Source organism: Alosa alosa, chromosome 17, assembly GCF_017589495.1.
Source record: "Alosa alosa isolate M-15738 ecotype Scorff River chromosome 17, AALO_Geno_1.1, whole genome shotgun sequence".
In the NCBI taxonomy this organism is placed as follows: domain Eukaryota; kingdom Metazoa; phylum Chordata; class Actinopteri; order Clupeiformes; family Clupeidae; genus Alosa; species Alosa alosa.
The window spans coordinates 26,002,814-26,018,981 of record NC_063205.1 but is presented as its reverse complement, the minus strand read 5'-3'; the positions used below and the strand labels follow the sequence as shown (position 1 = coordinate 26,018,981).

The window sequence follows — 16,168 nt, the reverse complement described above, 5'->3', positions numbered from 1 at the left end:
AAAAGCTACAAACATGTGAAAAACGGCAATTAGGGAAAGTACAGACAGATTCATTGAAATTATTACACACGGTTGCACCATTAAAAACGACCAGGGGGTGCCCTCTTCTATCAAGATTAGGGCTTACTGAATCAGCACCATGGATAGCAGGATTCCTGTTGACGCTTTTAGGGCAAAAAGTGGCGGGATGGCCGTGAGAGCTACAGATGGAGCACTTGATGCCAAAATGCCGAACCAAAAGCTCAGTGTCGGTGACTGCCCAGTCCAACCGGGTGTTGTGGAGTGTGATGAAGGCGGCAGATTTAGCTGCAAAAGCTAAATGGTATTCATAGAACAAAGTTCCGCCGTAGCGTTGGCTGAAGTCGGCCATTATCGCCATGTAAAGGTCCAGTTCTTCCCTCCGCTCAGGGTAACTTTGGCACATGATATCTCTATAGACACTGAACACAATAACAAATTCCCCGTAGGAGAGATTGCGGAGCAGTCTAGGATCGGATGTTTTGAGTAAAACAGATACATCCCCGCAGTCTATGAACTGACGATCGATGGCGGGCGATGGCAGTAAGAGAGAGGCAAGATTAACGTCCTTACCTTGGATTATGTGAGATCTCATAATGGGAGAGAGAGCAGCTGCGGCGGGAGAAACAAACCTCCTACCCGGATCTTGAGCTGGGAGCGCTGAAGCGAGGTTGAAGGTATGTTGGCCTGCTAGGGCGGAGGCTTCTGTAGGCGGTGCGCCCGCGGAGTGAGCGGGAGTGCGAAACGCCGCTGGCAAGAAGGAGGAAGTGGAAGGGAGCGGCGCGTTGGAAAACGCTGAGGTGTTGAGAAAGGCTGCCGGTGTGGATGTTAATGGTCTCTCGAAGGCTTCCATTCTTGCATCGAGGCCTTTAACTGTCTGTGAGAGACAGAATAGCTTCCAATATGGATTGATCGGACGCCGGCAAAGTTTGGATTTGGGAGGCCGAAGGCTGGGGGCGCGTCGGAGCTTTGTAAGCCCTTTTTTTCTGGCTGAGATGGAAGAGGCTTAGCCGGGCGATTTCTGCTTGCCTTTTTCGGCTGGGCTGGGGCCTCCGGGGGAGCGATATCCTCCTGGTCGGATATGGAGGGAGTACCCAGAATACTCAGGGCCATGGAGAGCAGGTCTTCTCTCGGAGTCCCGCTTTTGATGGGGATCCCTTGTTTCTCCAGTAACTCCAGAATCTGCTCGGACGGATGGTTTGACCATGGGGAGTCCCGTGCGAGGACGCGAGAGCTTCGGCGTACATTGTCAGGACAATTTTTTTTAACACAATTCGGTGATTACGTAACTTTGGGGGCTACATAATCTGCACTTTATTCATTATAATGCATTCCAATTATGGTTACACTTTCAACATAAAGTTAGCCTTACGAGCCAGACCCACATTAAAATGTAGGGTCTGGGCACTCACCGTTCGCAGTGCTCAGTCCGAGGGGCGGGATAATCGGTTGTCTTTCAAATTTCCTCTGCATGCAATAGGACAGCGCTATGAGTCCCATGGTTTCCCACCAGCGGAGCTAGTTGGCTAGTTCAAACTTTTGTCAACTTAATAAAAGCTTAACTCGTGTCACACTGTTCGCCAACAGCAACATTATATTATTTGTTTTCAAGTAGCCGGGAATTTAAGCAAAACCGTTACAACTCTGCCATCAATCATTATGTTAAGCCCGCCTAACAACTCTATACACGATTTGATTGGCCTGATAGAAGTTTCATTTTTCGAGTTCACAAGCCAACGGAGAGTTGCTAGACTAGCCCCGCTAGGGTGCGTCTAGATTTCTAGGCTAAAAGTTTATATTTAGGCTTACACTTCGAATTTCGTCACAGCATTTATATCACAGCTACCCTATGATCTACCAATGGTAACAACGTTGTCGGATTTTAATTTAGTACATTTTTCTGCATTTTGGGATGTCTCGTTTTGGAGGCTATGTTTTACATTCATTCCTATTTGAAAAAATATAATGTCCGCAACACTGCTATTGACTCCCAATTATTTATTGCAACGTTTCGACCCTGCTGGGTCTTCTTCAGGCAAATGATGGACACATTTGGTGAAGGGATATATATGTAGGCCTTACAATCAGCTGACATACCATGTGATGTCGATTGGTATGATTGGGCCTAAGAGCCCTACTTGTGATTGTACTTGTGATTGTTTAGATATTTTAAAGGTTTTATAACAATAGTACAAATTTGTTGGCAAGTGCTACAAATCTATTCACCTTTGCAGCGCCAGTAGGCTACTTTGTGTGCGGCCCGCAAACACACATTCCAAACAAGCATACACAAAAGTTTCAAGAGTGGGGGATGGAGTAGAAGATGGAGACAAATTCATTAATATGATTTATTTTCGTGGAATGGATGTACAGGACAGGACTGAGCGGCGGTCATATTTTGTACCGCTATGCTAATACTGCAATACTACTGCAGTCAACTCAGTCCTTTAAACATTTATCATGTTTATAACTCAAGCAGAGAAAAAATCGGAGCCTACTAAACAGGCATTGAGTATGATTTGATTTGGGGGATATATCAGCACACGATAGGAGAGAGATCAAGTGCATGTATCAAATATAATTGTTATTCATTATTAATAGTAATCATGCCCTTTACATGTAAATGTTTGTACTTATCTTATGCCTGTGATAGCACTAGCCGTGTCCTCCAAGATAGATATCACAGTTAACAATCAACTGTACGCCCATATTTATACTGGGTTATACCTAGTACTTTCACGTTTGCGGTGTCTTTCTTCACAATTAACTAGCCTAACTGAACCATTTTCAATGGGCATATCCCGTCATGCTATTATTCCAAACACCAGCAAGAGAAGCCTAAACTGTTTCAACCATGTTGTTTAAAATCAAAACAATAGTTAAGGCGGCAACTGACTTTCAATGCATGCTGGGAACTAGTGCAGATCTGCCAACCTGTACACATTTTGCATAGCAACCACACATTTTCAAATCAAAGTAGGCCTATGCCAGTATGTTTTACTTAAAACTATGCAAAAACGATTTGCATAGTTTCCGCCGGCGGGAGATGATGGGGGAAGGGGAAAGGTAGCGACGCGGTTGTTACAGGGGGAGGGGGAGGAGGTTGCACAGCACCCTGGGTCGGCAAAGAGAAAAGAGGGGAGGGTTGGTTAGCTGGAACTGACTGAGTGTGAGCAGGGGGACAAACTGATGAGATGCCAAGACGGGATAGGGTGGTGGCACCAATCCAGGGACAGAGGGGTGAGGCAGAACCAGGGATGCAGTCCCTGGCTGGAGAAAAGATACGGGCGTGAACGCTGTCTGAGCCGCCTGGAGATGATGGGGAAAGGGGAATGGTAGCGACGCGGTCGCTACAGGGGGAGAGGAAGGAGGATGCGCAGCACACTGGGTCGACAAAGAGAAAACAGAGGGGAGGGTTGATTAGCTGGAATAGAGAAAGAGACCGGAGTAGCGGAAGGCAAGGTAGAGGGCTACACGCGGGCACCCATAACTTGCTGTGTTGACAAAGCATGTTGCGTGGACAGAGGGAGAGACGACGGAGGAACAGAGCCCCGCGCTGCGGCGCTGGTGCTTGTTTGATTGGCTATAGTTGGAGGGGAAAGAGTACCTGCTCAACACCCTGACTGGGGAGAAGTTCAACCAAAACGCATCTTGTAAGCGGAGTTATGCCGATGCTGCTGATGACAGAAAATGACACTGCCACATGCCAAAAGGTTGTAAAACAATGTGGTAGAAACATGGAAAAAATCGTTATTATCTTTTTTAATCCGTCAAAAAAGTGAACACAAGGCCAGAGTGATGGCAAATAATCGTTCCTGAAAATCTGGATTGCTGTTAAAAGGTTTGGTCTAGAATCATTGTGGAGACATGGAGAGGCTTAGTAGATATTATAAGAACCATTTTGAGAGTTGTGGATGCAAATAAAGATGTTTCCATTGATTATTTAAAAAGGCTATGAATAATTTTGGACTTGCCATTTTTCATAAAAATGTTAAAAAAGATAAACGCTTCTTTTTTTAATACCATGTTTCTCACACATTGTCTTACACACTTTTGTCAGGCTGGGTATCATCAACACTACAGTATCCTACAAATGAGTCACATGCACAAACACAGATACACTTCTTCCAGACATTGTACTAAGCCTACGTTATATAGCACTGTACAGTATTTCTAGACCTGTCCAAATCTGACATAAGTATGTTATGTAGGCCTATAAGTATGTGTAAAAGGTGTATATTGTATTGTAGGCCTATATATGTATTAAGCTTGAAGTGCATTACTGAAAACTGGTAATTCAATGTACAGTATGAAGACGTGACATGAGCTATGAAAGAATTTAGCCTACTGGAGGAATTTACCTAGCGTTTTGTCATTCAACGTTGACACTTGCTTGAGAAGTTGAAGTCGTTCTCTATGTCTGTTGCTTCTAGCGCCACGGTGGTTAAAAATGGTACGGTCCACAATAGGGATGTCTGAAATCGCTTTACATTAAAATGTTCCTACAGTGAAAATAGGAGTTGACTTGTATTGTAACTGTTTGTGATATTTTTTTCACAATGTCAGAAAAATTATCTGACCCCCCAAAACTGATGTTTCTGTCTCTTTGGGGGGTACTGGGTCTTCATTGGGGGGTATAGTACCCCCTGTAATTCGAACTATGGATATGATATAAATGCAGGTGAATATTGAGAAACAATTAATCCCTGAACTTTGATGGCTATGAATTGAGCTGTTCAACATATTTCAAAGTGTACACACACTTGAAAGCACCACCAGAGATGATGGAGACAAGGAAAAAGTTGGAGGTCTTGCATCCACCCACAAATGGGAAAGGTAAAGAACAGGAGGGGAGAGAGACTCTAATATTGAGTCTGTTCTGAGGTTGATTCTGCATTAGATATAAATAGAAATTTTATTTATACAGCGCATTTACAGACTGCTTAGCTGCACCAAAGTGCTTCAAAATAAAGTGCAATAAATATCTGGTGAAGCAATTGTGATCAAATATTCCAAATTAAGTTGTTGAGGAGAGTTGCAGGGGGAAAAAAGAGCGTAAACAAACTATGATTCATGTTGATGGCAACTTTGCGTCTTACACAATTAGAGAATACAAAGTGTCTTTGCTAAAAGTTAAACAATCTGTGAAGTGCCACAGTCACAAGTTTATTACACTTTTGAGCATTACCATCACCACACAGGCTAATCCAGTTATGGCCATGAAGTGAAGTTTTTATGTGCTGAAATAATGATAACTTCATTTGAATTCTGTAATGGCTGCCTGGCCATAAAAAATGAATAAATGAAAATAAACGCCAGACCTGTATGGCAAGTCAATTTAGGGAAATAAAGACAGAAGAAAAATAATCTGAAAGAATGTTCCACGTTAAATTGTAAAACTAATGTTACCTCAACCACACTAGAATAGAGCTGTTCTCCAGACCTTTGATCAAAATTAAGCAGGTACTCTTAGTTGCCCACGGTGACGTGTAAATAAAAATATTTTAATGAGATTCAGGTAAGTTGAGGACAAGTCAAGTCAGTGAAAATGAAATTGAAACATAAACAGTCAAATATCGCCTAAAGGCTTAAATCAAAGTAATAAATGTTTTTTTTTTTAAAAACGTCACTGGTTGATTCAAATCCAGTTGAAAATGCAGCATGTGTATTAGGGCAGTGGTTCCCAACCAGGGGTCCGCGAACCCCACTAGGGGTTGCCAGATAATGCAGGGGGTCCGCACAATGTTGCCTGGGCTGAGGTTGTAAGGTTACCAAAATTATATTTGCGCACATTAAATGTATAAAATCCCAATAACACACCCAATTGGATAATCAAAGTTCTGTGTAATCCAAAAGAGAACATATTTTTGTTCCACATTTAAATTCATGTAGCTATTTATTACCTCATGTAGCTATTTATTACCTCCTCATAAGTATGTAATTAATTGCTTTATTCTTTTTGTGTGTGTATGCGGGTAGGTGGCCCTCTTAGACACAGGAAAGGGGGCTTCAAGGAAAAAAGGTTAAGAAACACTGTATTAGGGGTTTGTACGGACGTCACGTTCTCTGGGCAGTAACCCAGCTGCATGACCATGTTGGAGGCACTCGGTGTAAAGAACTGAATGAAGTACAATGGAGTATTATGCACTTTGGATAACTTACGTGATTATAACCATGTCTAAACAACAGAAAAGCTCATCAAAACACGTCCAAGATGCAAAGGCATATAGGGCAGGACTTGGACCACAAGAAAAGGCGCAGATCCATATAAGTTGGTGAGGGAGACGAAGTACCAAGTCCAACCACAAGCGCCCCCTTTCCTCTGATAACTTCTGGCATTATTCTCCTTTCTCCCTGGTTTTTTAATAACTTTTGGAAGTTGATACCTACTCCAGATGTTTTTCTCGGTCTGACCTATTGGTACAACCTAAAACACGGCAATAATGAACCATTTTCCTTGACGATGTTAGGGATCTTATTCAGTGCCTAAAGCTTTCTAAATGACACGCCGTGCAAACTCCTAATAATGAAGTGGGTTTACTGCAAGCTTTGTTTAACCACTAGATGGTGCCAGTAGGTCTGTTAAGCCAGAGCCGTATACTATAATGGCTCTGTGTTAAGCAATGATTTGGGTAAAACTAGTGTTGAAGTTGTACATTATTAAGTGACAAAGTTGTACATTGGTAATGGCTCAAGTGAGCATACTTACGGTGCTGTCAGATACAAGTTATTGAACCCCAGATCTCACAGTGTGATACCTACCACAGCTGCATCAGGCTGCACGAGTGGAGAAATATGGTGGCCCAGAAGGATCAAGCAAAATTAATGGTTTTGCATGCAGTTGCACCTAAGGCCTAGCCTGGGAAAAACCCAGACGTACTTCCGGCAAATTCGAGATTGAGAAGGGTCTGGTTTCAACTGGGCTACCAAAGGCCTCAAAGACGATGGACATCCAATATTGTTTTTCAGCTAGGTCTTGTGTGTATTCTCTGCATATTTAAATTAAGCTATGCATTGTACATGATGACCCAGAATTATTTACAATTTTACAGACCATTATTCTTCTGTTCTTGCATTATTTGCAGACACACTTTTCACTTATCATACACCCGGGGCAAAGCCGACGCAAGGCTTGTTCTTATCTTACTGTACACCCAAAAAAGTGATGAATTTTTCGCCTTGCGCTCCACTTCAGTTCAAACCTTTAATTAAACCCCTTGTCAGTCAATAGTGAACGTAAATAACTGTAGAACTACAGTATGAGACCACAGTGAAGTTAGTTCTAACAGGTTTAAGAGTACACATGAATGCCCCTGATTTATGTAAAACTATCAAGTGCCATATATTTTGAAAGAATAGTTTATCGAGAATCCAACAACATACATTTTACACAGAACACAGTTTTATTGTTTAGGATGCATAAGTCCATTAACAATTCCCTTATACTTTTCACAACAGTGTGTTGAAAATCAAAGATCATGTTGCTCTAGTCCATTCAGCAAAGGGATATTTCTCACACAGCAGAAGTAATTCATGATACACAAAATACCTTAAAAACATACATCAAAATAAACCCTCCCAGAAGCACTGTCAAACTAACCTGACCCTAGCCAGATGAATGTCGTTCCGCTTAGCTCCGCCTAGCTTCACACACATCCATCTGGGACCTCTTCCATTGAGAGTGATTTCTCCAACCAACTTTATGGTTTAGCCAATCAGGACGCAGGGCGGGAGTTTCATAGATGTGACATAGCGTAGAAGCGACTGTGAGTCTGTTATTAGCGTCACGGGTTGGCTTCGATGTGAGTGGTTGAAGGAGCACGTCAATAGATGACGGACAAGTGGCTTATTCAATCATATGCAAGCATTTTTTGATTAGGCCCAGCCTTCTGAAGCAACACTTCAATGGATCGGTTCCAGATGGATGAGTGGAGCTAGGCGGAGCGAAATTCATCTGGCTATTGCCAGGTTACTGTCAAACAGCTATTCCCTGAATAAACAAACAAAATCCCTATTTTGGTAAATCTATCATAGAAATACTGTACTTACATGTGTTAAAAGAAACATTGTAGATGATAGTAACCTGGCCACTTGCATTGGCTAAATAACATGAGATTATTACTGAAGTCCTTCAATTTTATTCATTGACCCCCCTATACAGGGCACCTCAGGGATACCTCAGTCTAGTTGAGGTTTGCCATTTTAATCACTTTTAGTGCAACTCTATACAGTTCTTTCAACCTCTCTTCGAGCACAGACCGTGTGGTAGTGAAAGACACTCCAGCTGCTGCTATGCTTCCAGCTACAGGAATAAGGCTGCACACTGACTCAATTACACCCGCAGCCCCAAGTCTGGCTGCCAATTTTGATGAAAGAAATGTTTTACTAGCAATTGCCCTGACAATTGCCGACTCTTTAACAATTTCAGGTATTGGTTTGTCTACTCTATTTCCCACCTTTGTGAGGGATTTATCATCTAGAACAAATGAATGGTAGCATGTCGTAAAGAAAGTTGCTACCATGGCAACATCACATGCAACTGACAGACCTGGCACTGGGGCTGCTGCTATGCCACCGGAGACAACAGCCAAAGCCCAGACTGCTTTCTGAAATGTGTTGTATTTCTTTTCAAGACACTGCCTGGAATAAACCGGCAAACTCCTAACAAGAGCATCTCTCTTGCGATCTGGAAGATCTCTCTCCAGAGCATTTTGGAGTTTTGAGAAATCAAATTTCTCCAGGTAATGGGATGAGATCAAGAAGACAGGAGGAGAACCCAGTTCCATGAGATTTTCCTGACAATCATTTTTTATTTTTTGGAGCGTGGCATTCTCTGTCACCCCTCTCCTTTCAGCACTGGCTATATCTTGGTCAATCATTGAACGAATCAAGTAGACATTGTTATTATTTTTCTGAATGTCCTTTGCCAGCATAACGTCATACTCCTTGAATCTTTTTTCACTAACTATAATAAAGAAGTCATAGTTTTGGAACTTGACATCTTTTAGGTCTTTGCTTTGAAGTTTTTGGTCCCTAGTCCTGGCAGGTCCCAGATCTTCACATTGGGCATGGTGGGATGGGGGTATGCTTTGATCTCCATAGTGGTCTCTGTCTCCCCAATTTTAGCAGCTCCTTCTTCAGTATTACTGACATCCCTGATGGCATTCACAAAGGTGGACTCTCCGGCTCCAGTTACTCCTGTTACAGCAATGTTGAGCACTACATTATCTAACCTATCTACTACTTCTCTGGCTCTGGAAATGGCATGCTTCAAATCTGGTTCACCAGAATCATTCAGTAAAGCACGTACATCATCCTCTTGATCAGCCATGACCTAAAGGAAATAGTTTTAGGAAACGTTTTATTCCATAATGTGCTGGTTCTGCAAATAAGCTGTCTAGCAATGCAAGTTCAATTCTATGACAAAGTATTTTCCAGAAGAACTGCACTGATGTTGGCAACAAATAAACAATTTAAACAAATAGTTGTTATTATGGTTTATGGTTAGTTAAAGTAGCACTGTTCACACACACACACACACACACACACACACACACACACACACACAAAGCAACATGACAACTATATATTGTTCATTTTAATACAACTAACATATAAACAATTGCATAGCAAGAAAGTATGGTGTGAAAGTGTGGTTAAACTTACCAAAGTTTAAAAACAATGCTGGAAGTAGAAATGGGTCATTAGTAAGTTACTTCACTCCTGTGAGCTGCAGTAGTGCCAGTGTGTGGGCGAACTCGGTTTCATATTTTAAACCATCTAATGCCTTGTAAAGGTGGAGCTTAGATCTGGGTGGGGATTCTAACTGCTGTCTGTTGAATATTCAGAATATTCATATGTGACGATAGGTGGTTTAGAAAAGCATGTGGGTGTAGCTTTGTTTGTGGTATACTCGTCCACCCTTTACCATTTCTCTAAATGTATAAAATTATTGTGGTCTTATTATTTTCTAAGGCCCGTTTCACACCGGGTGCATGGCATGAGCGTGTCAGCTGGGTGGCATGTCCGTTTTTATTTCGGCTCCCATGGTAACAGGTTAGAGGTTGCACACTGCCTGCGTGACACACACGTCTCAGGCGCAGCTCGAGCCGCGCAGAAAACGCATGCAAGGAATAGGATTGATGCCTATTTTTCAGGCCACACGCAAGCGTGTTGGAAGCGTTTTCATTCAAAACAGTGAAGAAAAAAATGATGTGAGAAAAAGAAGTGAGACATTTTAATTGGCAGAAATGCCGCCGCAGCACCGCATCAGACACGCTTCATGGTAAGCAAAGACACAGAAAACACCACACAATCGCTAGGCAACATGACGATCACGCCACGTTCCTGGTGTGAGGCTAAAGGGTTCACTTGCCATTACACCTCAGTCCAGCAGATGGTGGTGGTAATGCACTCTGTTTTAAAACTGCCAAAAAAAAAGCTCACCAAAAAAGAAGGGTTTACTCGCCTGTTCTTCTTCAGTGAGTTTTTCTTTTTAGCCGTTTGCAAACTGAGTGCATTACCACCACCATCTGCTGGACTGAGGTGTAATGGCAAGTGTACCCCTCAGACTCGTAATGGCCGCCGGGTGAATAAGGCGAATTAAGATGAACCCAGGCGAAGTGGAAAAGTGTTCTAGTTCCATGGGTAGACCAATCAAAATGTCTCATTCTTGATGGACATCAAGGACCCTGCATCCTTGGAGGTGAAGAGGAGAGGGGCCATCCAACATGGTGGTATGGGGATGCATTAATGCCTATGGCATGGGTAGCTTGCACATCTGAAAAGGCAAAATCTTTTTCAGATACCTTGAATGCAAACAATGCTAAACTGCACTCCACACATATCACAACAGTATACAGTATGGCCTGTTGTACAGTCTAAGCACCACATTTGACATAATGGATAGGAAACATGATGAAGAACTGAGACTGTCGAGCAGCTGAAATCCTGCTCAGGCAAGAATCGCCTATTTAGGGAGAGTTGTTAAAGGAAGAGGTGAAGCAACAAAGATGCCCTCGTCCCAGATGTGTCATTGGTAATGAATTCAAAATGAACAAATACCTCTTAGCAATGCTGTGCTTGCCAAGCTCAGCTAAATTGGACATATTTTGGTTTCCTGTTGCGTTTCAATTCTCATAGTCACAGGAAGTGCTTATCTAAATCACAAATCAGTGTGGCCCATATTACAAACATGAAGCCAAAGCACCATAAAAATGATTGTAACAATGTATAATTTGTAGATCTAATGTCAACATATTTCATGCTTACCTTGTACAGTACCTTCTAAAGTCTTTTTCTGGTGTTCTTTTACTCAAGTGTGGCTTTCAGATACTTCATGTATACCTACCATTGAACAAACAGGCACGATTCTGAGTCTTGTTTTGAAATGACTTCCAAGAATCTAAGCGAGATAGAAAAAAAAACAACTCTGCACAAACACCCCTGCACAAAAATCACACGTGCCCTGCACAAACCACAACACGGCAGACAGCAGTTCATGTTTACTTCCTGTTATATCTTACTTTACTTCAAGTGCCAAACAAAAGCCCAGAGTGTCTGAATAAAGTCAGAAACTAGAGACAATAGACTCTTTTCAACACACACTCTCATAAATGTTTTTGCACTTTAAACGTTTCTGCACATTAAAAATACCATAAGGCTATGTTCAGACTTGGCTTCTTTTTTTGACAAAATAAGTTGTGCATACTGCTTTTTCAGTTTTTTTAAAAAAAAAATATTTTAAACTTGTCTAAGTCACTTGATTTAGATTCACTCACTTTCAGCTCAGCTAAATAAGACATATTTCCTTCCTGCCATACTTTAAATTCTCATAGATTCACAGGAAGTGCTTATCTAAATCACAAATCAGTTTGGCCCATATTACAAACATGAAGCCAATGGACCATAGAAATGACTGTAACCATGTGTGTAATTATTTGTGGATCTAATGTCAACATATTTAAATTTACCTTCTACCTTCTAAAGTCTTTTTCTGGTGTGTTTTTACTCAAGTGTGACTTTCAGATACTTAAACAAACAGGCATGATTCTGAGTCTTGTACTAAAATGACTTCCAAGAATCTACAAAAAGCGAGATAGGAAAAAAAAGACTCTGCACAAACACCCCTGCACAAAAAACACACGTGCCCTTCACCACACCACAACATGGCAGACAGCAGTTCATGTTGACTTCCTGTTATATCTTACTTTACTTCAAGTGCCAAACAAAAGGCCAGAGTGTCTGAATACAGTCAGAAACTAGAGATAATAGACTCTTTTCAACACATTATCTTTATAAGCATGTGCACAAGTCTGCACATAAAAAATACTATAAGAGGTCACATCATTCATATTAATCACATTAATCAATATGGCACGAGTGAAAGTGGCAGATATCGCCATGGCTGTGATTTGGCCGTGGCTGCTATCACTGTACCACCGAATGAAGTATGATGTTTACGGAAATTACTCAGTTACTGTATGCATGGAGGCGTCATGTACATACACAAAGCACTAGTGTGGCCAGAATTTACAATGTGGATGGGCCCAGAGAAAATCAGGTGGGCCATGCCCAAACGCAGCTTACCAAAATAAGCCATTACAACTAGATAGATAGATACAGTAGATACTTTATTGATCCCCAAGGGGAAATTCAAGGTCTCAGTAGCATACAGACATCACACCCAACATGCACTTACAGCAGAAATGGTAAACATAAGTATAAGTATATAAGCATATAACTATGCTTGACTACACCACAATAACACAAGCCTTATATAGCCTTATATATAATCTAGTCTTCTCCATCAACCTGAACAACTGGGAGAGACTTGCAAGTGACGGATCCAACTGGTGCACAGCAATTATCAAAGCCTTCAGAGTCTCTCAGGAGGCTTACAAGTCCTTCCTGGACGAGAGACGCTCAAAACCGGAAGCAGTTTATGAACGGTCATAGTAGTTGTAGTATATATAATCACAAGCAATGTCGCAAGCATAGCCTACCATAGGCAGACAATTACACATGGCACAGCGGCCACATAAGACACACAATGGTGAATCGGTGTCTCCAACATATAGTCCAAACAAAGTGCTTGGAAATTCGAAGATATCTTTCCAAAGTCTTCTTTAGTGCTCTTGTAAATACATGTAGTCCAACTATATGTGGAAATGAATTGAGTTACCCACCCTGAGGTCAATTAACGTATGTTGCACTGACTTCCAATCGGACAAAACTAGCGTAACTGTAACTAGCGATGGGGGTGGCATTTGAGACTGCCACTTGTTTGTGAAATGTAATTCTGTAGGCTTATTCATTTTTGTTCATTAAAAGTTGCTGTGGAAATTCCACTTAATGCTGATGTCCTTGATGCGTATGAGATATGTATTTTGAAATATAAAGAATGAAAGCATACATTCTAAATCAGTTGGTCTCGAAGAAGTTTTTGTGACTACACAATAACTTTTGACTGATCTTCAATTGCAGCCTTGTTGTGTCCAACACAACGTGCCTTGTTGTGACTCCAACTAGACTATAGTGTATACAGCATTATAGTAAGCCTACACTTCTCTGACTAGAATAGGCCATATATATGTGCTTTTGGAGTTTTCTGACAGGAAAATAACAATTCATGTTTTTCAAAATATACAGTGTTGCGTTTTGTGTCCACTCTGTCTACGGGGTTCCCGTAACAGAGTAGAGATGACTACTTCTGTAAGTGTGGGTGCGCTCGTTTTCAGACTGTGAGGATTTCACAGGGTAAAAGAGGAGGTATGCATTTTGTGTCTACTCTGGTGTCTAAATGGGCTCCCTTTAACACAGTTGAGATCGCAACTCCTGTGTGTGCATGTGTGTTCGTCTTCGAACTGTGATAATATCACAGGGTAAAAGAGGAAGTATTTTTCTGTGTGTGTGTGTGTGTGTCTGATGTGAGGGCCCTTTTTCGACGGGTTTAGGGTGTACGAGAGGGTTGACTTGATCGAGAGGCTCTATCTGAATCAAATTCCCTAATTTGGGGTTTGGGGCTAACAAAGGTGGACTATTTCAGAGTCTCTTTCTATCTCTGAGTCAATGTTCCCTATTCCCTTGACTCGTACTTCAAAATGTGGTTAACTTCACTAAAAGATCAAGAAATTCAGAGCTGTAGCTGCTATTTGTGCTTTGTTTTTGTTCAACCAAGCACATGTTCACGTTAGGCCACTATGTCCTATTGCGTTGTGAATTTTGGTTAACACTCTCACTTTTGTTTTTCGGGATGCATAGAGTCCTTTCTCTTTCCCACGTTTCAGGAAAAACACATATGCACTACTTAGAATACTTGCAGCAGAGATGGGGTAGTCTGTCCCATCCTGAGCCAATCTCACTTCTGCATTTCCGCTGTGTTCAAAGTCCTGTAGCTGCATGCTATTTACATGCTTTAATTGTATGTATTTTTTCTTGCGTAGCTCAGCTATTATTGGCCATTCTTGAGCGTGTTGGAGTTCTTTTTCTTTGTAGTTCTGAAATTCTCTTCATTCCCAAATATCTAAGTCCTCTGTAAATCCATTGTAACAATACTGACTGTCTATTTGTATATGATTTTTCTTTTTCTGAAGTCAGTCTGACTTCTGATGTTTCCCTGCAGGAGGTTTAGCTATTATGGCCCATTTGGCAAGGTTTTCATACTCTCTTTAAATCGACAGTAACCATTGTGCTTGTGATATGACTTCTGCTTTTGTTTGTTTGGCTTTGTGCCAGTAAAAAAAAAAGGCTACACCTTCATTGGTTGACCATAGGTGGTTTACATGGGGGCATTGTGGTTCTACACACCATATGACTGGCTGTAATCTTCTCTTTTCCCTTCTAATGTACTGTACTGCGTTGTTAGTAGTTTAGGTTAGGGTTAGGTTTAGGGTTCATGTGTCATGTCTCTCAGATACCATCAAGTGAAATGTTACCAAGACAATGAAATCCACATAATTAGTATTGATGTTTGCATTATTATTAATTATAAGTATCATAACTATAAGTATCATATTAACCTTTACTGTAAATGAAGAGCTTGTATACTACATCACTATGTGATATTAACTGATGTGTGATATTAAGAGACACAAACTGCACATTTTTCTTGGGCCTGTTTGTAGATAAGCTCAAGGTCACAAACCCACAAACAATGACACCACCAGTGTGAGACACGATGCATCCGACTGAGTCTCTCCTTCTGAAGGTCATAACTCATAGCTGACCAGATAAAGATGTTTTGTGCTTAACAGTGAATAAAGTTTCTCCAACACAACTGAACTTTAGTGTATGTCCTTTGAGCATTAAAGAAAGACTATGTTCTGTGAGTTTCCAATCCAGATGATCTCACCTCAGCATATTCAGTGCCATTTTCATTGCAAAAACAGATATAACTGCCTGGGCCTTTGTTCTTCGTAACCTTCTTAACTACACAAGATACAGCTAGTCTGTGCTTATAAGAACTTTGTGAGGTAAGAAAATATAAAAAGCAGTAAACATGGGTTCTCAAAAATATTACAATTTATTTCTGTATGAATGGTGCATGATATCTGATTGTGCTTATAATTAATATCTGTGCTTATAAGTGTGGTACATTTTCATTAAGATGTCATGTGTGGCCAGGCAGCAGCCGAGAGATATGTAAAGTTCATGAAGATTTCATGTGCGGCCAGGTGGCCAGGCAGAGGCTGGGGCAGGATGTTCAGTATTTAATATTTTTTTGTGGCAGCTCAGTGAGCTCATCCAGCTATATGATTTATTGAATATACATTGGTTGATAAACGGTCTGCCGATTACACAGGGGGCAGACACCGGGCCAGGGTTGGCCATAAGTAAAAAGGACGTGTTTTTGACAACATACAAAAACTTTAGAACATGGGCTTCTCCCCAAGGCCTGGGTCATGGAGTCTCCGCTGCAGAGGACATCCATCATTCGCCACTCCTGCCTGGCGACACTTAATCTCTGTGCATTTAGAGCTGTGCCCGGGAGGACTTGTGAATAAAAGGCCACAAGCAGCCACTTCTCATCTCAGACCGTTCTCCCCTGGTTTTTTGTTCAGAATGCTATATAAGAGTCTGCCTTTTTTCCCCACAACATACAGCATGAGAACTTGTGAAATAAGAAAATATGAATCACAATAAACATGGG

General features: G+C 41.4%; 1 long non-coding RNA gene and 1 pseudogene across 1 annotated transcript; both read right to left on the bottom strand.

Moving 5' to 3' along the window:
- Positions 1 to 7,967: 7,967 nt before the first annotated feature.
- On the bottom strand, positions 7,968 to 10,422 carry LOC125310706 (annotated as a pseudogene).
- A 129-nt stretch (positions 10,423 to 10,551) lies between these two features.
- Positions 10,552 to 11,413, bottom strand: LOC125310878. Its single transcript, XR_007196379.1, has 3 exons — positions 11,290 to 11,413; positions 11,083 to 11,177; positions 10,552 to 10,798 (listed from the first exon to the last, which is right to left on the bottom strand). It is a non-coding gene; the product is annotated as an uncharacterized LOC125310878 (long non-coding RNA).
- Positions 11,414 to 16,168: the final 4,755 nt, after the last annotated feature.